The sequence below is a fragment of the Macaca thibetana genome, chromosome 13 (genome assembly GCF_024542745.1).
Source record: "Macaca thibetana thibetana isolate TM-01 chromosome 13, ASM2454274v1, whole genome shotgun sequence".
NCBI lineage: Eukaryota > Metazoa > Chordata > Mammalia > Primates > Cercopithecidae > Macaca > Macaca thibetana.
The window spans coordinates 67,709,429-67,736,625 of NC_065590.1; the positions used below are offsets into that span (position 1 = coordinate 67,709,429).

Genomic DNA, 27,197 nt, shown 5'->3' on the forward strand with positions numbered 1-27,197 from the left:
GAAAATCTGTGATATTCAGTATGTTCACTCTACCTTTTTTTTCCAAAAGATGAATTACCTTTTCATTAATGTTTTCCTTTTTTTTTTTTTTTTTTTTTTTTGAGACAGAGTCTTGCTCTGTTGCCGAGGCTGGAGTGCAATGGCGCTATCTCAGCTTACCACAACCTCCACCTCCCAGGTTCACATGATTCTCCTGCCTTAGCCTCCTGAGTAGCTGGGATTACAGGTGTGCACCACCACACCCAGCTAATTTTTGTATTTTTAGTAGAGACCGGGTTTCACCATGTTGGACTGGCTGGTCTCAAATTCTTGAGCTCAAGTGATCCTCCTGTCTCAGCCTCCCAAAGTGCTGGGATTACAGACATGAGCCACCACGCCCAGCCAAAAGACGAATTACCTTTTTAAAAAGGCATAGGATTATATATCTAATTTACCTATTATTCCATTACTATTTTACATCCTACTTCTGAATTTCTCTGTCTTCCAGCACTTATGTTGACTTAATTTTTTTCTTTTAACTAGTCAGATTGTTGTACTATCCACATAAAAATTATTTCCAAAGACTTGTGATGGAACTCAGGGATGCCACACCTAGGCATATAACTCTCACAAGGAGACACATACAAAAACATTTATCTTGCATTGTTTGTAAGGGAAAAATAATGGAAACAATTTAAAGATCTATCAACAAAAGCATGAATAAATGATGGTCTTTTTATACAATGAAATACTATCTAGCACTTTAGATGAACTAGAAGACGTGTATTGGCCTGACGCGGTGGCCCATGCCTGTAATCCCAGCACTTTGGGAGGCCAGTGTTCACTTGAGACCAGGAGTTCAAGACCAGCCTGGCCAACAGGGTGAAACCCATCTTTACTAAAAATACAAAAATTAGCGCAGTGTGGTAGCAGGTGCCTGTAATCCCAGCTACTCGGGAGGCTGAGGCAGGAGAATCGCTTGAACCTGGGAGGCAGAGGCTACAGTGAGCCAAGATCGTGCCACTGCACTCCTAGAGACAGAGTGAGACTCCATCTCAAAAAAAAAAAAAAAAAGGATGTGTATTAAGGGCCAAGCATGGTGGCTCACACCTGAAATCCCAGTACTTTGGGAGGCTGAGACAGGTGGCTCACTTGAGCTGAGGAGTTCACGACCAGCCTGGGCAACATGTGAAACTGTCTCTACAAAAAAATACAAACATTAGCCGGGCATGGTGGCGTGTGCCTGTAGTCCCAGCTACTTGCAGGGCTGAGGCAGGAAGATTGCTTGAGCCCAGGAGGTCAAGGCTTCAGTGAGTCATGATCACACCACTGCACTCCAGCCTGGTGAACAGAGTGAGACTGGGGAAAAAAAAAAAAAGATGAGTATTAATACATGTTGAGTGAGAGATTAAGAAGAAAGCACATAATATATCATTTAATGATTAAAAACTTGCAAATCAACTTTATGCCTTGTGTATGGATACATATATAGTATAAATATAAAAAAATAGCTGGGTGTGGTGGTGTGTGCCTATAGACCCAGCTACTTAGGAGGCTGAGGTGGGAGGATTGTTGAGCCCAGTAGTTCTGGGCATCATATAGTGACCTCCCAGGAGCGAGGGCTACCAGGTTGCCTAAGGAAAGTTGAACCTACCTGTGTAGGAAGCAGAGCAGGTCAAACCTTCTGTGCTGATCAGTAGTGGATTGCACCTGTGAATAGCCACTGCCCTTCACCCTGGGCAACACAGGAAGACTCCAGCTCTTATTTAAAAAAATTTAAAACAATATAAAAATACACACAGGAATTAAAACTCTAAATTCAGGTAGTTGTCGCCTCTGCAGATGACAAGAGAGGAATGAGAGAGATTGGTTTCGGGGGTTTTAACTACATCTATAAGATTTTAACTTCGTCAGCACTACTGGTGACTTGGTGAGGAAAAAAAGATTTTAACTTGGAAGAAAGAGAGGAAAGGGGAAAAAAGGAAGGGAGGAAGAGGGAGAAAGGGGGAGGGAGGGAAAAAGAGAGATCTCAAGCAAATATGGCAACATTTTATTACATGACTGAGCTGGATTGTAGATAGATGATTTTTTTGTCATATTATTTTGTATGCTTTTCTGTCTGTTTGAAATATTCTATTGTAAATAGATGTGCTAATCTTTATAATAATAATCCATGGTATTATTCACCAAATTTAATAGTCTAACAAAAGTTTAGAAGTAAAAAATCAGCAAGTGGCACATAATTTCCAGTTCTACTAGTAAAGAAACTTGTTTGCATCTGGGGAAGATCATATCTGCAGTGTAACTTCCCCACTCCCTTTCCAGCACATCCTTAAAGGACTCAGATGGAATGTCTCCCTGTTACAAAGAAAAGTGCTTATGCATATTAACTCCTCTGTTGCTGAACCAATTTGTGACAGGATGAAAGAGCTACTGGGAAACAAGGTTAAGAAGGATGGACACTCTATTCAGTATTTATAAATTTCTAGGTTTTTCCTTTTCAAGCTCCCTTAGAATTTTTACAAAAGAGGTCAACAGTTTAGCACGCCTCCAAATGAAAAATGTTATGTTAATGTATTTGCTAATAAATAATAGTTTCAGAGGCAAAATTAAAGGCGCAAGTTGGTAAATAAATCATCCAGTGCCATATCCATATGTGGTCTCTGACATCAAAATAGGATGAAGGGCCGGGCACGGTGGCTTACTCCTGTAATCCCAGAACTTTGGGAGGCCGAGGCAGGTGGATCACTTGAAGTCAGGAGATCGAGACCAGCCTGGTCAATATGGTGAAACCCCATCTCTACTAAAAATACAAAAATTAGCCAGGCATGGTGGCACATGCCTGTAATCTCAGCTACTCAGGAGGCTGAGGCAGGAGAATCACTTGAACCCAGGAGGCGGAGATTGCAGTGAGCCGAGACTGCGCCACTGCACTCCAGCCTGGGCAACAAAGTGAGACTCTATCTCAAAAAAAAAAAAAAAAAAAAAAAAACAGAGGGAGAGAGAAATGCAGAATCTCAGGGTCTCTAGCCTACTGGGTCAGAGAGGGCACTACTGCAGCCAACTTGGGTAAGAGGAGACACAAAGCAAGTAAGATGTCAATTTCATATAAGAACAAAAATTAATATTTTTTTCTTCTTCCCACTCTCCCTCATCTCCCTTCCTCTCTCTTTCTTCCTCTTCTTTTCTTTTACAGTACACATTAAAAGAGAAACACATCAGCCAGAGAGAAGCAGCAAAATGCTTGGTGGTGAGGGGTTGGCCCCCACCGTCTGAGCTGCACCGTCTGAGCTGCTGCCCCAAATGGTCCCATACTAGGGAAGCCCGACTAAAGCAGCCAACACTGCTATCTTCCTTCACCCAGTAAAGAGCAGAACCAAAGTATCAAAAACAGGCAAAGGGGATTCGGGGAAGAATGGGCCAGGTCTCCTACCAGGCAGGACTAGTTTCTCTTACCTCTCTAGTCTCTGAAAGGAAGCACTTCCCAAAAGGCAGAATCCCAGTTGAACTGCTAGATCATGCACTGTGCTACAGTCCAATGGAATGTTGTCATCCAAGCTGGCCCCATCCAATGGGGAGGAATAGACAGATGCAGGCAAGGGAGGAGAAAATAATCTCTGGCTGCCCGGAGGCCCTCACATGGAAGCAGCTAGAGAAATGGTGTGCCGGAGTGTCCGCCATGATACTTGTCAGTGGGAATCCAAACAACCACATAGTCAAGTCTGGCTCAAAATGGCCAGTAATGTATACCATTGAAAATCTAGTTTCCATGTCAAGAAGAAATGTAACATATAAGAGAAACTCAAAGAAATTGCTAAATGAAATGCAAAGCATGCCAAGAAAATGTGGAACAAACAGATTCTGGTTTGATCCCACTTTGCGAGCAAAATATATCTCATTCTAAGGGGTCATATGAAGAGTGGCTTTGGCTGGGTGCGGTGGCTCACGCCTGTAATCCCAGCACTTTGGGAGGCCGAGGCAAGTGGATCACTTGAGGTTGGGAGTTCAAGACCAGCCTGGCCAACAGGGTGAAACCTCGTCTCCACTAAAAATACAAAAAAAAAAAAAAAAAAAAATTAGCCAGGCATGGTGGCAGGTGCCTGTAGTCTCAGCTACTTGGGAGGCTGAAGCAGGAGAACCATTTGAACTTGGGAGGTGGAGGTTGCAGTGAGCTGAGATTGAGAGAGTGGCACTTTGTCTCAAAAAAAAAAAAGAGGCTTTGGCTATAATGGGAATACTGTGGAAAAGGCAAGACCACTAAAGAGGAAAAACAGTTTCATCTTACTATGGGATGAAGGAAATATGTTTTCATATGCTGTTTTCTAATATCATTTTATGTAGATGTGGTTTCCTAACTATAGTATAAGATACTCTATCAGGAGCGTATGTTTTGTGTGGTTTTTTTTTCATTTTCCCCCAAAAGAACCTAATGTACTACATTGCATGCAGTAGGTGCTCAACAAATGGATTTAATAAATTTCAGGAGATGTTGATTTCACCAGGACTTAAATCAATTTGATAGTAATCAGATGATTAATAGCATTCTTATGAAGAGAGCATATGGCACTAAAACACCAGAACCTGCCACAATCCTCTCCTCCCTATCTTAACCAAGAATTACACAGGAAGGCAGTAGGCAGGAATTGTTAGAAAAAAGCACAAACACAACGAAGGTGGGAGGCAGTAGTTTTCAAAGCAAGTAAGAATTGTGGAGATAGACATCAAAGAGATAACTTGGCAGAGATTTCTACTGAATTCCCTGGCAGAGGGATTCCTGGTCTAATCCTGGAAGTGCCACAGGCTTCCCATGTTGTCCCACATAAGAAATTTATCCTTAATTGCCTGCTTCATTTTCTTCATTTGAAAAATAAAGGAAATGAAGGTCGGCAAAGCCTGACGGAATATTTGGAAAAGATTCTAAATTCATCAAGGTTCAGAGTCAATCACCCTCCACTCTAGCTCCTAACCAGCATTTTAACACAAATGGAATTAGCCAAAACTTCAGTGGCCCTAGGAAGAGGGCCAAATCCTGGCCTTAGGGTGTAAAGTGATTTTTGAGGGAGCGATATAGAATCAAGGGTTCAGCTAACCATTTGCATATGTCACTCAAGCAGCAAAGATCCTTCATTGCCAGGTGAGGGAATGGGTCATAGAAAAAAAAAGGGGGGGGGAATTGTAATTGTCCTGATTTCACTACACTCTTGAGATGCTAAAGTTACCATCTTAGTCCATTTTTTGTTGCTATAACAATACCATAGACTGGGTAATTTAAAAAGAAAAGAAATTTATTTCTCACAGTTCTGGAGTCTGGGAAGCCTGAGAGCAAAGTGCCAGCATCTGAAAACAGCCTTCTTGCTGTGTTATTCCATGGCGGAAGGCAGGAAGGTGAGGGAGGGAGAGAGCAAGAGAGACTTGGGAAGGAGGCTGAACTCATCATTTTATCAGGACCCACTCCCACAGTCAGTGACCCACTCTGGAGACGATGGCATTGATCCCTGCATGAGGGCAGAGCCCTCACAAGCTAATCACCGCTTAAAGATCCAACCTCTCAACACTGTTGCATTGGGGATTAGGTTTAAATGCATGAACTTTAGGGGACAAATTCAAACCACAGTGATAATACTTAAAAGAGTAAAAGAGGTTTGTTTGCTCCTAAGGTTTCTCCTTTTAAGCCAAGGGTCAAGAATGTGGAGCAAATATATGATTTATTGTTTTAAGACTGAATTGTGGCTTAATCTTGGTTCAAAGAGAATGGAAAAGGCTGATGTTACAATGTCAGAATGGTAGCAAAAAAAAAAAAAAAAAATTCTGGTGCTGAATTCTATTATATCAGAAGTGGAGTGGGAAGCAACAAACTAACAGGAACATAAGAAACACATGTGCCCCCAGAATCTTCAGTTATCTCATAATAAATACATTCACTGAAAGCAGTGGTTTGGAGGGCTATACCATCTTTTGGAGCTATATTAAGTAACAGAGAGAAGAGGAAGAGGAAGGAGAATAGAATCTTATCGAGAAGGAAATGAGCCAAGCAACAGCAAAAGAATGTCTACAATATACCGAAGTCAATCTATTTACAAACCCCAGAGACTTTTAACCCTTTTGGGAGGAGAACGCTTCATCTGTTGATGTTTCTTGGTTTACAGTGCTGAAACCTGATGAAAGTTCAGTCAGAACTACAGGATTGTATGTTATGTTTTTAAATGTATTATGGAAGCATCAACTTGTCATTGAAAAAAACAACAAATTTAAACAAAATAAGATCAAGATCATGTGAAATTGAATACAACTTTACAAACAGATTGATTTCTAATGCAAACGTCTGTAGCCCCAAATGGAAAATATTACCTGTCCCAGGACGACTATTCAGATGATGAAAGTTAAGTCAAAAGATGTCACTCAATTTGTTAATGGGGTTCTTGAAGTGCTCATGGAAAATAAACACATTTCCTACCCAGAGCAAGGATAAGTAACATATATTGGATGTTACTAACCAGGTAATTGCTGTCATCCTAATTTATTCCTTGATTCTTAACTTGTTTCAAAAACAAAGTGGCTTCTCTGCCAAAATTCTATTCGTTCTTTTATAAGTGCAGAAATTTCTTCAGTCTCGAATTCCACTAATTTCCATTATCATTAAATTAGTAGATTAAAACTTTGTCAAGATCTTCTTTATTGAACCTATTTGTTTATCTAATTCTGCCATCCTTATTAGGGGGCTATTAACTCAAAAATATTTGGTTTTGGCTGGGCACAGTGGCTCACACCTGTAATCTCAGCACTTTGGGATACTGAGGTGGGAGTCAATTGAGGCCAGGAGTTCAAGACCAACCTAGGCAACATATCAAGACCCCCATGTGTACAAAAAATAAAACAAAAATTAGCCAGGTGTGGTGGTGCATGTCTGTAGTAGTCACAACTACCTGAGAGGCTGAGGCAGGTTTGTGTTCGGAAGGTCAAGGCTGCACTGGCTGCACTGAGCTATGGTCACACCATGGCACTCCAGCCTGGACAACAAAGTGAGACCCTGTCTCAGAAAAACAAAGAATAAAAAAATTAAATAAATTAATATATATAATATGTATAATACAGGTATGTGTATATATGTGTGTGTGTGTGTATATATGTGTATGTATATATATATGTATATATTTTTGTGTGTTTTTATTTCTGTTTACTGGTTTCCCTCCTAAAGCTAATCACTGGGGCCTCTGTTTTTCCAACTTTAAAATGAGTGCAGGCCAGGTGTGGTGGCTGCCACCTGTAATCCTAGCACTTTGGGAGGCCAAGGCGGGTGGATCACTTGAGGTCAGGAGTTCGAGACTAGCTTGGCCAACATGGTGAAACCCATCTCTACTAAAAATACAAAAAATTAGCCGGGCCTGATGACGGACGCCTGTAATCCCAGCTCCTTGGGGGCCTGAGGCAGGAGAATCACTTGCACCCAGGAGGCAGAAGTTGCAGTGAGCCAAGATCACACCATTGCACTCCAGCCTGGGCAACAAGAGTGAAACTCTGTTTCAAATAAATAAATAAATAAATAAAATAAAATGAGTGCTTGTATCAAATAAGCCTAACATTTAGGAAAATATATTTCAGTATATATAATAGAAGCAATCTACTTTCAGAAAGACAATGAACTGATGAAAAAGGTTTTGTTTTTTTTTTTTTACATATTAGTTATAAAATAATTACTAAGAAGTAAAATTCAGTCACATTTATTCACAGATCAATTCTATCGGGGTCTTAGTATTACTGAAATCAAAGCGTTTACTATTTGGTGATACCAAATTCTCTGATGAACCGCCTTCTATTGAAGTCTTACTTTTTTTTTTTTTTTTTTGAGACAGAGTCTTGCTCTGTCCCCCAGGCTAGAGTGCAGTGACGGGATCTCAGCTCACTGCAAGCTCCGCCTCCTAGGTTCACGCCATTCTCGTGCTTCAGCCTCCCGAATAGATGGGACTACAAGCACCCGCCACCACGCCCAGCTAATTTTTTGTATTTTTAGTAGAGATGGGGTTTCACCATTAGCCAGGATGGTCTCGATCTCCTGACCTCGTGATCTGCCTGCCTTGGCCTCCCAAAGTGCTGGGATTACAGGCGTGACCCACCACGCCCGGCCAGAAGTTTTACATTTTTAAGCAAGAACAGTGTTACAGATTTCTTATACAGCCATTTAAATTCACCATGCGATACTGAATTACATTACATTATAATGAATCATTGCCACTAGGCCAACAGGAAGTAACAACAAAAAAAGCCAAGCAATAATGTGATTTTTTTTTCAGAGTTAACTGGATGTTGGCTATATTTCAATGTAGTACTTTTCTTTCTATAGAATAGATAGGAATTCCAATGTATATAGAAGCATATGTATTACGTATGCATGATATATATAGCAGATAATTATATGTACACAGGCAATTGTGTGTAGATGTGCATATATAAATATACACATATGACTTTTAAATTCTACCACATATACATTGCACTTGTTTCTCTCAGTTACAATAAAAAGGACTGTATTTCAATTTTAGATATTCTCACTACAAGGAAATAATAAGAATGTAAGGTGAGTCAGCCGGGCACGGTGGCTCACGCCTGTAATCCCAGCACTTTGGGAGGCCAAGGTGGGCGGATCACAAGGTCAGGAGATTGAGACCATCCTGGCTAACAAAGTGAAATCCCATCTCTACTAAAAATACAAAAATTAGCCAGGCGTGGTGGCGGGCGCCTGTAGTCCCAGCTACTCTGGAGGCTGAGGCAGGAGAATGGCGTGAACCTGGGAGGCAGAGCTTGCAGTGAGCCAAGATTGCACCACTGCACTCCAGCCTGGGCAACAGAATGAGACTCTGTCTCAAAAAAAAAAAAAAAAAGAAAAAAAAAGTAAGGTGATAGATATGTTAATTAGCCTGATTTGATCATTTCGCAATGTATACATGTATTGAAACAACACATTATACCTTACAAATGTATAAAATTAAAAATGAAATACAATTTTAAAGTCTGTATTGTAAAAATCTAAATTTAAAAAATCATTATAAAAATAGTCTTTATACATTACATATTATCTGCATCTGGCATGTGGTTCTTCGAATATCTATTTTTTCCTGCATCTAGTATGATTTTTCTTATGAAAGTTAGATTTTCTTTTCATTTGAACACATCACAAAAGTGATCACATATATTTCCTTCATAAATCTCTAAGAGAAAGCTTCTTATAACAATAGACAAACTAAGAAACAATAAGCAAATTGATTTAAAAATCTTTAACAGCTGGGCGCAGTGGCTCAAGCCTGTAATCCCAGCATTTTGGGAGGCTGAGGTGAGAGGATCGCAAGGTCAGGAGATTGAGACCATCCTGGCCAACATAGTGAAATTGAAATCCCGTCTCTACTAAAATTACAAAACTTAGCTGGGTGTGGTGGCGCGCGCCTGTAATCCCAGCTACTCTGGAGGCTGAGGCACGAGATTTGCTTGAACCTAGGAGGCAGAGGTAACAGTGAGCTGAGATCGCACCACTGCACTCCAGCCTGGCGACAGAGTGAGACTCCATCTCAAAAAAAAAAAAAAAAAAAAAAGGGCCTGGCACGGTGCCTAACGCCTGTAATCCCAGCGCTTTGGGAGGCCAAGGCGGGCTGATCACCTGAGGTCGGGAGTTTGAGATCAGTCTGTCCAACATGGAGAAACCCCATCGACTAAAAATACAAAATTAGCCAGGCGGGGTGGTGCATGCCTGTAATCCCAGCTACTCGGGAGGCTGAGGCAGGAGAATCGCTTGAACTCAGCAGGCAGAGGTTGCGGTGAGCCAAGATCACGCCATTGCACTCCAGCCTGGGTAACAAGAGTGAAACTTAGTTTCAAAAAAAAAAAAAAAAAAAAATATATATATATATATATATATATATATATATATATATATATATCTACAACCTTGAAAATGAGCTCTTAAAAATGAGATTCTTTCTAAAGATTAATCTTGGTAAATTACTGTGTTGTAACTGATTCTTTTGCGTAGTGCTTATTAATGTAGAAATGTGTGACAGTTCAATCATCTTCAGTCCTGCAAGTAATTTGCAATAAAATTAGAAACTCATTTCTGTTTTGCTTTGGGGTTTTTAAATTTTTTTTTATTTTTTCAAATTAAGAAAAGTCCATTAGCCTTTTCACCATCTCCTCTAATTCTGGTAGCATCTTTGAACCCCTAACACTTGGTACCTGCTACTTCAGACAAACCAACCCTATGCAAATGACAAAGAAGGGGCCTCCCAACCTTCTCCCTGTGTTACCATTTCAGAAGCACTACTCAGGGCACAGTGGTACACATTTCTTATGGCCACTAGCATCTTTTTCCAATTTTCAAACAAATCATCAAACATCTGGGTCAATTATACTTAAATTACAGAAGCATGGAATTTTAGGCAACAGGCCCCTCATTTTAAATCAGAGGTTAAGTGACTTGCTCAACATCACACAGCCCAGTAAATGGAAGTCTTGCAACCAAACTTGAGCCCCATTCCTTGGTGAGTAATCCTGAGTGTGTGTACGATAGGATAAATACAAATAATGATGTTGTGTTCTTTACCAAAAAGAAAATGAGGATTAGCACTCTAAAATATCATTTAGCTCTACAGGGTTCCAGGCTATTCCGGTCCTGTTTTAAGTGAATAGGAATTTGTACATTATATAAACAAAGCCAAATTTTCAAATAAGGAATTAAGACAAATGCAGCAGCATAGGAGATATTTGTGCTAAAAAATTAAAAAAAAAAAAAGAAAAGAAAAAAGTGTGCCTCTTTTTATCCCAGAAATACCTCATATACATTTTCTTAACTTGAAAAGTAAAGCTAAATTTGATTAAGCACATGTCTGCATATCACATGAGCCTTCTACTACTATAGAAGAGTGGAAACCAAAAGAAATGCCACATATTTCACGGTGTGAATCAGTTTCTTTCCAAATGACACTTCCTTTGAAAAGGCATAAATTTGGAATTTGACTTTTGGATAATTCTGTTTTTCAATTTTCAAATATAATTGTGATGTAATTGATCTAATCTGCATTTCAAAGCTGCTAAAGCTGAGTTTACCACCAAAACTAAGCACAAGATCTCCTTTTATGGACCAAAATAAAGAGCAGTGTACTGAATTATTAGACAAGCTTTTGTTCTTTCCTTCAAATATTTGCATGAATTATTCAGGCTTTATATGGATAGAGCTTTGAAATATTCAAATTCCTTGAGCTATTTCATTAAGATTCATATTTATTAAATCCTGTAGCACGTACTTTCCCTGCGAAAGTGCAGATTCAGTTCATTATGATTTCTTCAGTAGAGATCCTACACAGAACAGAGAGTCTCAGGTGGTGGAGAAGATACAAAGATAAGCAAAACAATCTTCGGGGATCTTACACATAAGTGGAAATTCAAAGCCATAAAATACTTGCAAACCACGAATTATAGAGTTTCCAAAGAGAAAGAGATATCTTCCAGCCAGGGTCTAAAGGAAAACCTTCAGAGAGAAGCTGGCATTTCAGATGGGCCCTGAAGAACTAAAAGGAATTTCACAAGTAGGGGAACAGTAAAATGAGGGGGCTGAGATCTCAACTTCGCCCATGCTACTGTTTCCATCTTTGAAATCTCTTTTAGATATGACAACCCATGCAGTCAACTTCCCAGCTATGTTGCCAGTTCCTTAATTCTGCCTCCCTTCCTGGTAAACACATTCTGACTATCCCAGGAACCCCCTTTCTGAGGGCTGCCCTTTTACTCCATCCCCACAAAGATGCCCCCTTCAGCTCTTCTGGGTGTCACAAACAACACTAATGAAGCAGGAAAGAGTAGCAGTCGCAGTCTCATCAGAACCCTCAACCCATACCCCCTGCTTCCTCCCCATTGAGTCCTGCTTGGTGAAAGATGCCATCCAAAGCTAGAAACGTGGCAACTAATGTGGCCATGTGATCTCACCTTTCACTTAACAATAGTTCTGTGACTCCCCAAATTATATTTCTCAACTTGGCACATGAATCTTTTCTGTCCATTCTCAGCACTGCCCACTCCCTGGCTCACAGTGACTCTTTGTAGACCCCACCACATACACACACAAATGCACACACACACTCACAGGCACCCTGTTGTATTTTCCTTCTGTCTTTGCTTGTGCTTCCCCCTTGTATTGTCCATTCTCACACTGCTAGAAAGAAATACCTGAGACAGGGTAATTTAAAAACAAAAGAGGTTTAACTAGCTCACAGTTCCTCATGCTGTACAGGAAGCATGATGCTGTTATTTGCTTGGTTACTGGGGAGGCCTCAGGAAACTTACAACCATGGTGGAAGGTGAAGAGGAAGCAGCCATCTCACATGGCTAGAATGAGGGCAAGAGAGAGAGGAAAGGGGGGAAGTGCCACGTACTTTGAAACAACCAGATCTTGCAAGAACTCACTATCATGAGAACAGCACCAACAGGACAGTGCTAAACCATTCATGAGAAATCCGTCCCCATGATCTTGTCACTTCCTGCCAGGCCCCACCTCCAACACTGGAGATTACAATTCGACATGAGATTTGGTGGGGACACAGATCCAAACCATACCACCCCTCTGTCTGGAATACAACTCCATCTTTCTCTGGGTTGCCCTGAGAGTCCCTACTCATCCTTTAGGTTTCAGCTCTATTAAATTCTTTGCTTTTGAACAGTTTCTTGCTCTTCTAATGTAAATCCATTTAGCCCTTCTGGAGTATACCCATTACCCAGAACACACAAAGTCTTGAAACTTTGCTCATTCATCAAAGAATTCTTCCTCCTTAGTATCAGAGAGTGGGCAGCAAAGAAAGCTGTGACTGTGTATAAGGTAAGTTTTGTTATTGGGGCAGGGGATGGGGGAAGAATCCAAATCACAAATTTTGAAAACAAATGAGTCAAAATATTGCCACATTTAACTGTCCTGCTTCTCTGGAAGAATACTAAAATGCTCCAAAAGAAGAAATAATAAGGGATCATAGCAGGTGTGTGAGCCATGTAATGGCAAAAAGAGGAAATTACAGGAAAGAGGATTGATAGGATGTATAATTAACTGACTCTGGAGAAAATATGAGGAATCAAGGAAGGGTATGACTTTGAGCCTTAGAAACTAAGGGAAAGATGATATATATAAAGGCTGGGTATGGTGGCTCATGTCTGTAATCATAGCACTTTGGGAGGCTGAGGTGGGAGGATCACTTGAGGTCAGGAGTTTGAGACCAGCTTGGCCAACATGGTGAAACCCCATCTCCACAAAAAATACAAAAATTAGCCTGGTGTGGAGGTGCATGCCTGTAATCCCAGCTACTCGGGAGGCTGAAGCAGGAGAATCACTTGAACCCAGGAGGTGGAGGTTGCAGTGAGCCAAAATTACACCACTGTACTCCAGCCTGGGCAACACAGCAAGACTCCATCTAAAAAAAATGATATCTGTGATGGCATTTGGGAGGGTCAAAGGGGAGGAAATTTGATGGGACAGCAGGGCATCAAGTGGAATGTGTCACAAGCAGATCTGTAGCTTAGAACTCAGGGGAGGGGGAGGCCCTGGTGAACAGACAGGGATCCAGGAATGACTGAAGATGAGAATAAGCAAAATTATTTTTGCACCAAGGACTTGGCTTTGTGGGACATCCACAGTTATAAAAGGGGAAGAAAAAGGGAAAGCAGTTTAAAAACTGGAAGCATCAGAAGAAGTAGTGATGGGGGCCGCAGAGCATCCCAGCAGCCAACAGGAGAGAGGTAAAAGGAAGAGCAGTCAACACTGCTGGATGCTGCAGAGGAGTGAAGGAAAATGGGGGCTGAAGGAAAAATGGTTTAATTCGGTGACTGGGAAACAACAGCGGTGACTTCGGAGAGGGCAACTGCCAAGAGAAAGGTGAGAGAGGACGCTAGATTACGAACAGCAGAGAAGCAAATGCGAGTTGACTTCTAGTGAAGATGGGGCTTTGAGGACGACGCCAATCCAAAATGATAGTGATAATAGATTAAATATAAAATGGGAGAAATGTAAGACATTTCACACTTAAAAACATCTCCATAGCCCAGAAATGGAACAGAAACAATATGATAAGTAGCCTGAAGATGTAGACCAGCTCAATTCTGCCAAAAGCAAACAGAGGCATCCAGGGGCAAGACTCATACAGGGTACTAAGAACTAATAACCCATGTGAGGCAGAAGACTCACATAAAACCAAGGGCTGGGAGAAGGCTACCCCCTTGAAAGGAACTGCCTAGGGCTACAGGCTTGTACACCTCTGTATACCTAGGGAGATGGAAGAACCAGACATAGTCTTAAAGCTGGAATTTGACCCTAGAGAAGGAACTGGATCTACAATACCATAGGATAAAACCCAGGTCTAGGCCTGGGAGGCCCAGAAAGTAGGTAGCAAAACTATGAGACCAGGAAGGTTAAGCCTAGGGGGACACAAAGGAATGAAGGAACGGAAGAGGGAAGGTAGAAAAGAAAAGAGGGAGAGAAATAAGAAAACCTGCCGAAAATAGAAACCACAACATGGAGAAGAATTCACATCAGGTAAAAAGAAAATACTAGAATATCTGAAAATTACTTCTTTAAAAAGAATTTGTTCAAGACTTTCAAAGGAATTAAGCAGAGGAATAACATAAAAATTATGAAGCACGAACAGTCAGAAATAAAATAACCATGAATAATTATGAAGAATAACAAATTAAAATCCTGAGAATTAAAAATACAGTCATAGAAAAGTTGTTTGTTTTTTTTTTTTTTTTGAGATGGAGTTTCACTCTTGTTGCCCAGGATGGAGTGCAATGGTACGATCTCGGCTCACTGCAACCTCCACTTCCTAGATTCAAGAGATTCTCCTGCCTCAGCCTCCCTAGTAGCTGGGATTACAGGCACCTGCCACCATGTCCAGCTAATTTTTTGTGTTTTCAGTAGAGACAGGGTTTCACTGTGTTGGCCAGACTGGTCTGGAACTGCTGTCCTCAGGCGATCCACCCGCCTCAGCCTCCCAAAGTGCCAGGATTACAGGCTTGAGCCACCGTGTCCAGCTCAGTCATAGAAATTTTTAAAAGAAAGAAAGAACAAAGAATGGGATAAACTCTGAAATGAACATACTTAGAAAATTGGGAAATAGTACAATATTGCTAAACAGACCCATGACAAAATATATGCACACACAGAGTTAACAGACATATATGGTAGACAGGGAGACCTCAACATACTACTGCTAAGAGTTTCTGGTGAAGAGCGGTTTGGTGATTAATACATTCATTTATTCTTTTTTTTTTTTTTTTTTTTTGAGATGGAGTCTTGCTCTGTTGCCCAGGCTGGGGTGCAATGGCGCAATCTTGGCTCACCGCAACCTCCACTCACCGGGCTCAAGTGATTCTCCTGCCTCAGCTTCCTGAGTATCTGGGATTATAGACATTCACCACCATGCCCAGCTAATTTTTGTATTTTCAGTAGAGATGGAGTTTCACCAGCTTTGGCCAAGTTGGTCTTGAACACCTAACCTTGTGATCCACCCACCTCGGCCTCCCAAAGTGATGGGATTACAGGCATGAGCCACCACGCCTGGCCCATTTATTTAATTCTTATAATGAAAAAAGTATATTGGCAACAAGTATCCAACTAAAGAAGCTGAAAAGAATGTTAGTGAAAATCCAAATAAAGAGGAAGAAACTAATATGCAGGCAAAGAGATTAATAAAACACACACACACACCCACACACATACATACACACCACAAGTGAAAAAGAAAACAAAAAGCTAGTATAGTCGGCTCTTCATCTGTATCTGCAGTTTCCACATCCACAGATTCAACCAATTGTGGACAGAAAATATTCTGAAAAATAAAAAATAACAATACAACAATAAATATGCAAATAAAAACAATACAGCATAACAACTATTTACATAGCATTTATATCATATTAGGTATTTTATGTAACCTAGAGATAATTTGAAACATACAGGAGAATTGTGTAGGCTATATGCAAATAGGATGGCATTTTACATCAAGGACTTCAGCATCCTTGGATTTTGGTATGCAAGGGTGTCCTGGAACCAATCCCCCACAAATACCAAGGTACCACCGTACTTTGAAAAACTAATAAAATTGACACACTTCTATTAAGGCTGATCAAAAAGAAAAGAGAAGGCACAAAAATATTAGAAGAGAAAAGGTAACATAAACAATTCAAGTAAAATCTGCAAATACAACTTTTTTTTGAGACAGAGTCATCCTTTTATTCCTTACTTTCTTAACAAACTGCTTTCACTTAAAAAAAATTAAAAAAAGAAACAGAAAAGAAAGAAAAAATGAAAGATCCTATATCTCTAATTAGAAACTTTAGAAAAAGATAAATTCTAAATAAAATACTAGTCACTTATATTCAAGAATGTATTTTAAAAAATGAAAATACATCATAACCAAATAGAATTTACCCCAAGAATATAAGAATGTTTTGACATCAGAAAATGTCTATAAATTTGTTCACAATATTGACTACATATAGAAAACCACACACAAAAAAACCCTCAATGGAATTTTTTTAAAAAGACATTCTACAAAAGTAAACATTCATTCATGAGTTAGTAAATTTTGTATATATTTTATTAGGATAAATTGTCCTCTGACCATTTCTTCATTCATTCATTGTGTTTCCTTCCCCCCATCTACCATTAAAAGTAAGGCTGTAATAAGTATTTTCCCACAGTCTCTTTGTGCACGCGTAAAACTACCTCTCTAGAGTGTATACTTAGAAGGAGCATTGCCTAGGGGAAGGATCTGCTCATCCTCAAGTATTTACAAATTGTAAAGGTTTGTACAAATTTACACTCCTACCAGCAGTGTATGGGAGCTTCCCCATATCAATGCCAACATTTTCAGTACTTTTTCCTGAAATGAATGGGGATAAAATTTATTTATAAATTCTACCATTATTTATTGAGAACCTAGTATGTGTCAAGAACTGGAAAAGAGTAGTAGGTAATGAGGTAAAAAGGTCATGGTGTGCAGAGGATGCACGTGGTACCATTGTCATAACTTTGGCTTTTATTTGAAGTGACATGAAAAGCTATCGGAGGATTTGATTCAGAGAAATGGCATGACTTGACTGTTTGTAAGAATCACCCTGGCTGCTGTATTGAGAACAGACTATATGGAAGTGATGAAGGAAGCAGGGAGACTAGTTAGGAGGCTATTGCAATAATTCAGACAAAAAGATGACGGGGGCTTAGACCACTATAAAAATGCTTTGTTTAAAAATTTTCTATTTTCCAGAATTGCAGTGAGACCATGTTTATGACCTTAGGGTAGAAAAGGCCTCCTGAAACAATACAAAAAATGCCAAAGTCATAAAGAAAAGGATTAATAAATTTTAGTATATCAAAACTTTACATCTGTTCAACAAAATGAGATTCAAATCCCAAGGAGAGACTGGGTGAAAGCATTGTAATGAATGTAGTAAAGGACTTGCCTTTTTATGTCCCCAGAAAAAAGACAAACAAAACTGAAAAATGGGCAAAGGGCCGGGCGCGGTGGCTCACGCCTGTAATCCCAGCACTTTGGGTGGCCAAGGTGGGTAGATCACGAGATCAGGTGATTGAAACCATCCTGGCTAACACGGTGAAACCCTGTCTCTACTAAAAATACAAAAAAAATTAGCCGGGCGTGGTGGCGGGCGCCTGTAGTCCCAGCTACCCAGGAGGCTGAGGCAGGAGAATGGCGTGAACCTGGGAGGCGGAGCTTGCAGTGAGCCGAGATTGCGCCACTGCACTCCAGCCTGGGTGACAGAGCCAGACTCTGTCTCAAAAAAAAAAAAAAAAAGAAAAGAAAAGAAAAGAAAAGAAAAGAAAAATGGGTAAAGAACATAAATAAGCAATTCACAAAAGAAGAAACATGAATGGCAAAGAAGAAACATGAATGGCAAATGAGCATCTGAAAAGATGCTCAGTCTTACTGGTTTTTTTTTTTTTTTTCTTTTTTTTGAGACGGAGTCTCGCTCAGTGGCCCAGGCTGGAGTGCAGTGGCCAGATCTCAGCTCACTGCAAGCTCCGCCTCCCGGGTTCACGCCATTCTCCGGCCTTAGCCTCCCGAGTAGCTGGGACTACAGGCGCCCGCCACCTCTCTCGGCTAGTTTTTTGTATTTTTTTAGTAGAGACAGGGTTTCACCGTGTTAGCCAGGATGGTCTCGATCTCCTGACCTCATGATCCGCCCGTCTCGGCCTCCCAAAGTGCTGGGATTACAGGCTTGAGCCACCGCGCCCGGCCAGCCTTACTGGTTTTGGGGGGAAACACAAATAAAAAGAAGGGGACACTATTTTTCATACATTGGATTGACAATAAGTAAGAAAGACTGATGTATTGGCAAGCATCTGGAAAAACAGATATTCTCTTACCATATTCCTGGGAATATAAACTGGCCAACCTTTTTGGAGAACACATTGGGCAGTAGTCCTTCGCACTTTGGATGCGCCTATCGTTTGACTCAGTAATCTCACACCTTGGTATCCACTGTAGAGAGATATTTGCACATGTGCAAAAAGGAAACAGGTACAAGGTTGTTTCACTATAGCACTATTTATAGTGGTAAAAACTCATAGCATAGCAACCTAAATGATCATCAAAAGACTGACACATAGTGATGCATCTGACTTATGTAAGAGCATGCAGCAGTTGAAAAAAACTAAAATGTACTGACAGAAAAACCTCTGAGAGATATGGCTAAATTAAAAAAAAAAAAAAGCAAAGTTGAAGAACAATCCACACTGTGTGATACCATTTCGGTCAAAACAAAACAAAGCAAAATTCCCTCACTGGCTCTCTCTCTGTCTGTGTCTAGATATAGATAGATAGACACATATACACATGTACATAGATGCAGATGTATGTATACAGATAGATCAATACAGATATATAAATATCTAAAAAGATGAAAAGACACACTCCAACTTGAAATCAGTGTTTTCTGTAAGGAAGAACCTGAAATAGGGGTTGAAGGAGGAGGATGAAAAAAAAGTTTTTATTCATCTTATGTGATTTTCTTAAAGATCCCTTGAAGTTTCACTATGCTTAGGAAAAGACCTTCCCCTTTCTAAGTTACTGCTCAGTGTCAGGCATCTGGGCCCCTGCACTACATTCCAGACTGGCTGCATTCCTGGTGAAGCCAGTGATTCATCTGAGCATGCCCTGGGCCAGCCCCAGGTGCTGATATTCTGTGCTTTATTCTAGGTTCAACATCCACCCAGACTGACCATGGGCAAATCAGTTTCAGTTCCTTTCTCTTATCTAGCTCAGTTGTGGGGCAGCTACCTCACAATGGGATGCAAACGAGGATTCAAGCAAAGTATTCTATAAGCTGCCTCCTCAATCTTCTCAGCGCCTCTGGTAACCAGCCAAGCCAGTCTTGGCCGTGTGGAGGTGGAGACTTCAGGGGAAATGCTTGCTGACTTTGTGCACTATTCCGAGCAAAAGGGCAAGCTGGGGATACCATTGCTGGAAAATTTTTAGTGCAGCAAAGTGTTCCCTACCCATCTGGCCGACTAGATACCGTTTTTCTTGCACCCTTTTTCAGTAAATATAGGGCAGATAAAATAGCCTTTTACCCCACAGATGAAGCCCTGGAGAGATCATCCATAAATTACAAATATAGATTGATTCGGGGTGGGGGTGGGGAGGGAAGGCAGGAGAGGACTCAAATGCCATAAACAAACTCCTAAGGAGAATGCTATGAATAAAAACTTCCTGTACCAGTCAGCAGCATCCTAATAAGAGGGAGCTCACATGTGTACAACAGCTGTATAAATTACCAAGCTTAAAGGGTAGAACTAACCACATCATACTACTTCCAAAACACTCGATTCCTTCTTTCTTTCTTCTTTTCTACTCCAAAATAACCTAAAACAATCCTATAACAATTACAAACTGGGGGAAAGGCAAACCATTCTGGGAAAGAAAAAAATAGCAGCTGCTCTAGATATCATTTTCAGATTTTGGCTAGGATTGTTTAAGTTATTTTTTATTTTTTTTTATTCTTGGCTGGCTTGACAGCCCTTCAGGATTTCAGCTGATTCCAAACACAGCTCAATAAAGATCATTCCAGAGAAGCTTCATATTCCTAAGATTCCTTAAATTTCTCTTTATTTTAACTTAGGAAATTAGGTTGAAAGAAGATGAAAAACAGCCCAAATTGCACCATTTCCTATGCAAGTTTCTTGCAAAGCAAGCTGTGTCCCCCTTTCCAACAAGAACAGAGAGACACAGTTCTGATTGGGAGGTGGGCGGCGGGTCCTCTGAAGCAGCAGCAGGACTATTTGTCTTTTGAAAATATCCCAGCAGGTCCAAAGTCTGTCTGAAAACTTTTTGTAAAGGAGGAGGAGAAAAAAAAATGAGATTCTAGTGAGCTAACCATCTAAAAAAGCCAGTGACTGCACTGTGGACTTCTTTCATGCACCAAATATTTATTTTGCACCTACGTGTGCCAGGCTCTGTTCTATATGCTGAAGAGGGAGCAATAAAGACAACCAAGTGTCTGATTGCCTCAGAGTTTCTGTGCCTGGGGACCAAACTGTTACAGGAAAGTGGTCCTGATCCAACCCCAAGAGAGGGTTCTCGGATGTTGCGCAAGAAAGAATTCGGGGCAAGTCCACAGTGCAGAGCAAAAGCAAGTTTATTAAGAAAGTAGAGGAATAAAAGAATGGCTACTCCATGGACAGAGCAGCCCCGAGGGCTGCTGGTTGCCCATTTTTATGATATGCTAAACAAGGGACGGATTATGCTAAACAAGGGATGATTTATTCATGCCTCCCGTTTTTAGATCATATAGGGTAACTTCCTGACATTGCCATGGCACTTGTAAACTGTCACGACGCTAGTGGGAGTGTAGTAGTAATGACAACCAGAGGTCACTCTTGACGCCATTTTGGTTTTTGTGGGTTTTAGCCGGCTTCTTTACTGCAACTGTTTTATCAGAAAGGTCTTTATGACCTGTGTCTTGTGCCGACCTTCTATCTTATGCTGTGACTTAGGATGCCTTAACTGTCTGGGAATGCAGCCCAGTAGGTCTCAGCCTCATTTTACCCAGCTCCTATACAAGATGGAGTTGCTCTGGTTCACACGCCTCTCACAAAACCAAGAAGATAATTCAAGGAAGCCCTTTCCCCTGTCTGCTCCCAGCTGGGTTTCAAGTCTCTTCCTTCTGTTGTTCCTTCTCTTACAACCCTGGTTTATTATACTCTTTACCCTTCCCTTATGTAATCACATGTCCCTTTGTAAACATCAAAGGAAAATAAGCAGGCCCAGGGAGCTGATGAAAATGAGGATGACTCATAGAAGGACGTTTTTCTATTTTTCACTTACACAAGCCTCTTCTGAGAAGAGCCTAGATGCCTTTTCTTTCTGAAACTAGCTTGTCTCCTCTGTTGTAGTGAGTCTTCACTTTGGCTCCGATTATCAAAATCTACTCTCAACCATTCACTGCTATGTGCCTCCAGCTCACCTGAGCCCTCAGAGTAGTCTGGCAATCATTTCTTATTTCTCTAAGCAGCTTTTCTCCCCCACCTTTCACCCTTCATTTAGGCTATTTTTAAAAATCTTCATACTCCCTGAAGTTCCATGCTCATATGCCACCCCAACCACCACATTGACATTCACCCACTATAGAAGTGTCCCATACTTCATAGACAAAATAGAAGCCATTGGAAAACTCCATTTCCAATCATGCCACCTAGAAGGTTCTCTGCATCTGCACATATTTTTTTCCATCCTGCACAAAGAAAGGGTGCCCTCCCATTTAAGGTGAGCGCCGGCACCCAAGCTTTGGATACACCCTCCTTTAGTATTCTCAGGAAGGGTCCTCCATGTGTTATTCCCTTCTTTACCTCTCCATTCATTTCCTTCCTCTGCTGGGCCTTTCCTTCAGCCTAACACAAAACCCCTGGCCTCTCTTCCTGCAGATGTCCTACTAAAAACTGGTTCAGAAACGCATCCAAGAGTTAATGAACAAAAAAGGAACCAGGAAAGGATCTATATTAAAGATACTATTCGTTGACCATTGGATTTTTTTCATCCCCATGACTGTCTCCTTTTTATTCATATTCGTCTTTCTGGAATATTTTCTCAACTCTATTTTTTTTTCTTTTTTTTTTGAGATGGAATCTCGCTCTGTCGCCCAGGCTGGAGTGCAGTGGCGTGATCCTGGCTCACTGCAACCTCTGCCTCCCGGGTTCAAGCAATTCTCCTGTCTCAGCCTCCTGAGTAGCTGGGAATACAGGCACACACCACCATGCCTGGCTAATTTTTCCATTTTTAGTAGAGACAGGGTTTCACCATATTGGTCAGGCTGGTCACGAACTCCTGACCTCAGGTAATCCACCCACCTTGTCCTCCCAAAGTGCTGGGATTTTACAGGTGTGAGCCACTGTGCCCAGCCTCAACTCTATTTTCTAATCCTTCCAGTGAAATTTTAATTTTGCCATTCGTATTCTCATTCCCAAGATTTCCTTGTTATTTCTGATAATTCTTTTCATAGCATCTTTTGTCTTGTTTTAGGTAGGTAACACCCCTCAAATTTCTGAAAATACTAATTAGAGTTTGTTGGTTGTTTTTTTTTTTTTTTAACTGACTTCTGTTCCCTAAATTATATCTGTCAGCCTTGCGGGATACTAGTCACGACTGGGTGTATGCTGATAGGTATGTATACACATTCGTATCAGTTCTCTAGGTCATGTTCCTGAACTCCAGATGTGTATCTTTAACTGCCTAGTGAACAAGTTTCTTAGACATCCCAAAGGCATTGCAAATGAAACTCATAGATCCCTCCAGGCTTGTTTTTTTTCTTTTATCTCAGTAAATGACACTACCACCTACTCAGTTACCTAAGACCCATCAGTAATTCTTGACTGGCCCTATTTTTCCTCAACTGTATCCAATATATTAATTCCTAGTGAATCTAGCTCCTTAATATCACTGGATGTTATCTCAATGTTTCCCACTTTATTGAAGGAACACCGGCGGTATAAATCCTGGCATATCTCCACATACTTAACCATTCTATCTCAGGGAAGGTGGAATGACCTGTGATTTGTAAATATGGAAAGGACAAACTGGGCATGCTAGTTTCTGCCACCCTTCCTCCTCGTGGCTGCTGGGACAGGGGGCACACATTCTAATCCTCCAGGTGTAGTTTTTCTCAAGGGGCGTCACAGGTTGGATTCCCTGGGAGGTAGATGCTGAAATGGAAATTAGTATGTAGGAGGTTTTATTGGAGAATGCTCTTGGGATCGATGCTTGTTCCCAAGGTGACAGGTGTTTCCTTGTTGATCTTAAGGAAAGGGAAGGAAAAGGAAGGGGAAAGAATGAGAAGAGAAGGGTAGAATGGAAGGGGTAGAAACAGGAAAAGAAGGGAAGGGAGCAAGATTGGGCAAAGGGAGAAGTTGAGCTGAGATTCAGTCTCAATGCAGGCCTCAGCTGGACTTTGGGGAGCACCAAAGCTGGGATGGCCTTTCGAAATTGTCTCAAATTGGGATCAAGACTTTATATTTTCTGCTCAGATCAGTCATTACACATGGACCACCTCAGGCAGGGAGCATGACTTTGGGCTAGTGGCTGTCTTTAGCCAAGGCCATCCCTAAGGAGGACTACTAGTTGATGGTGTCTGCAAGCAGCACTCTCAGCAGGGGGAATAAATTGTTTATTTCTGAAAATAGATCTAGGTGGCACACCACAACATTCACATCAGAGGCACCTACTCTAATCAAAGGGTTTATTTAGCATCTAATTTGGCTCCTACGCTAAGCTAAGACCTATACCTTAGCTTTTTTTCCAGCAATAAATGTTTTAGAGTTTGTCTTCCAATCATTTGTTTTATTGCTTTATTTTTCCAGCGGCTTAGACTGGGATGAGGGCTGCCATTTAAACCTAAAACATTTCTCAACATCCTTCTCACTGTTCCACTGGGTCAGGCCATCCTTGTCTCTTTCCTGAACTACAGCTTCAGTTTCCTGTCTGGCTGTCCTATTTCCATTATTACCACTCTTCAGTTTTTCCTCAGTTCACCAGAAGGAGATTTCAAAAGCACAAACCTTATCATCTAACTTGTGGTTGTTTAAAACTCGTCCTTGCTTTCCCATTGCCTTTGGGAATTAGACCTAAGTTTCTTAACAGAGCTGGACAGGCCAATGAGATCTGATCTCACTTATCTAGTCTTATTCTCTTAACACTCCATCATTCCCCACCGCTCTACTTGATGTTCCAGTGCAGGAAAAGTACTTGAAGTCTCAATTAGCAACCAAACTGTTTCTTTGCTTTTTAAATGTTTCCTCAGATTAGAATATATTGAACTTTTTTTTTTTTTTGGTCAGTCTCACTCACTTGACTGTGAGTATTTTGGGAGCAGGGATACTTCCTGTTCTTACAATAGGCACTCAATAAATATTAAATAAATACACATATACATATATATATGGAAAGGATTTATGATCTGTTAAATGCTTATTTATTAGTGGTGGCCACTAAACCTATGAGAAAATGTTCCACTTTACTATTAAAAAGCACTCTAAAACAAGGAGGTACAGTTTTTCACCTAGAAATTGGCAGTTACTAAAGACTAGCAAGGGTATGGCAAAATGGGCATCTGATACACTGCAAGTATCAGAAAAGCATTTTGGCAATATGGAACAAGTCTCAAGATGTGTAAGCCATGTGACCTAATAACTGCACATCTAGAAATCTATCTAATCAGAGATAGGAGTAAAATTTATGTTCAAAGGTGTTCATCATAACATGCGTCTTTATTATACTCTTGAATTATCCATGCATTCTGTAATGAGGATGTTTTAATTTAAAAATCAGTAAAATGGGGCCTAGGCACGGTGGCTCATGCCTGTAATCCCAGCACTTTGGGAGGCCAAGGCAGGTGGATCACCTGAGGTCAGGAGTTCGAGACCAGCCTGACCAACATGGTGAAACCCCATCTCTACCAAAAATACAAAAATTAGCTGGGTGTGGTGGCACATGCCCGTAATCCTAGTTACTCAGGAGGCTGAGGCAGGAGAATCACCTGAACCCAGGAGGTGGAAGTTGCAGTGAGCCAAAATCACGCCACTGCACTCCAGCCTGGGCAACAGAGCAAGACTCCGTCTCAAAAAAAAAAAAAAAAAAAAAAAGTTAGCACTACAGTTTGTAGGAGTGAGGTTCCACGAATGCTCAATGATCTGGTTTCCTTATATTCACACATTGGCATGAAGACCCTTGTGTAGTTCCCTTTCAAATTGTACCAGAGGTGAAGTGTGTGACCAGTAAAATAGGACTGAAATGGTGGCAAGATTAGGTTTTAAAAGACATGAGCAGGGCATGGTGGATGGTGGGTCATGCCTGTAATCCCAACATTTGAGGGGGCTGAGGCAGGAGGATTGCTTGAGCCCAGGAGTTCTGAGCAACATAGTGAGACCCTTATCTCTACCAAAAAAAAACACAAAACAAACAAACAAACAAAAAACCCCAGAAGCATTGGCACACACATCTCTAGTTCCAGCTCAGCTACTCAGGAGGCTGAGGTGGGAGGATCGCTCGAGCCCAGGAGGTTCTGGGACCCCTTTTCTCATCTCTGCCCTCCAGCCTGGGTAACACAGCAAGACCCTTCTCCAAAAAAATAAAATAAAATAAATTTAAAAAATTTTAAGACACTAGAACATCTGAGTCCTTAGTCTCTGTCTCTTTCCATTTATGAGATACTATTAGATCAGGCAAATTCTCTCTCCTCCTTTCTCTATCACTTGCTTATGGGGAAAGCCAGTTGCCACGTTATGAAGGCACACAATGAGAGACCCACATGGCAAGACATTGTGGCCTCTTGTCAGCATCACATGGGTGAGCTTGGAAGCAGGTCCCCAGCCCGTCAAGCTTCAGATGGCTGCAGCACCAGCTAATGTGTTGACTGCAACTTCATGAGAGACCTTGGGCCAGAAACATCCAATTAAGCTCCTTCTGGATTTCTAATCTAGAGAAACTGAGATAACAAATGTTTACTGTTTTACATTGTTACATTTTGAGTAAGGTGATCAACTGTCCAGCTTTTTTTTTTTTTTTTTTTTTTTTTTTTTTTGAGATGGAGTTTCACTCTTGTTGCCCAGGCTAGAGTGCAACAACGGGATCTCGGCTTACCACAACCTCCACCTCTCGTGTTCAAGCAATTCTCCTGCCTCAGTCTCCTGGGTAGATGGGATTACAGGTGCCTGCCACAATGCCCAGCTAATTTTTGTATTTTTAGTAGAGATGGAGTTTCACCATGTTGGCCAGGCTGGTCTCGAACTCCTGGCCTCGTGATCCGCCTGCCTTGGCCTCCCAAAGTGCTAGGATTACAGGCATGAGCCACCACACCTGGCCAACTGTCCAGTTCTTACCAGAACTGAGGGGTTTTCTGGGAGGTAGGATTTTCAATACTGAAACCAGGGAAATCCTGGGCAAACTGCGATAGTTAGTCACCTTAGTATTTTTAAAATACAGCTTTATTGATATACATAATTCATGTCTCATAATATTCACCCATTAAAATTTCAATGGTTTTACTACATTCACAGAGTGGTGCAACAATCCAGTTTTAGGACTTTAAAAAGAAATCCCATACTTTTGCTATAACCACTCAGTCCTTCGACCCCTTCACTAATCCACTTTCTGTCTCTGGTCACCCTAGTTTTGAGAATAACTTATTATGCAGCAATAGGTAATTAATACAGGGTTGCAGATAATGCGATAAAAGATGATTTTTCTCTTCATTACTCTTTTACTTTATACTTTTCTGAATTTTGCAAAGTATCTTCAATAAATATATCCTCATTTAATATAAGAAAAAATAGTAATATTCTATTTATTGAAAAGATGGCATAAAATTTCATGGAACTGTTGTTTTGGTCCACCTGGCACCCTTCTGCTCCCTGTTCTTCTGGTCACAGCACTACCCCTCTGTTTTAGGGAAGTGCCTTTCCTCAACTCCAGGTGGTTCTGATATGGTTACCAACCAAGGGACAAGGTGGATACATGACTCAGACTGGAACAAATAAGATTTTCTCTTTCATTAATTTGAATCTTGAGTGGAGGCACATGAGGACGGAAGGTATTTTTATTTATTTATTTATTTATTTATTTATTTATTTATTTATTTTGACACAGGGTCTTGCTATGTCACCCAGGCTGAAGTGCAGTGTCACGATCTCGGCT

At 40.9% G+C, this 27,197-nt stretch overlaps 1 long non-coding RNA gene across 3 annotated transcripts in view; it reads right to left on the reverse strand.

Moving 5' to 3' along the window:
- The window catches only part of LOC126933578 (uncharacterized), a 215,138-nt gene that overhangs the window by 163,933 nt on the left and 24,008 nt on the right, over window positions 1-27,197 (reverse strand). For all 3 annotated transcript variants that reach the window (XR_007718671.1, XR_007718672.1, XR_007718673.1), the window contains exon 4: window positions 15,724-15,824. This is a non-coding gene — a long non-coding RNA (uncharacterized LOC126933578). The remainder of the gene's footprint in view (window positions 1-15,723; window positions 15,825-27,197) is intronic.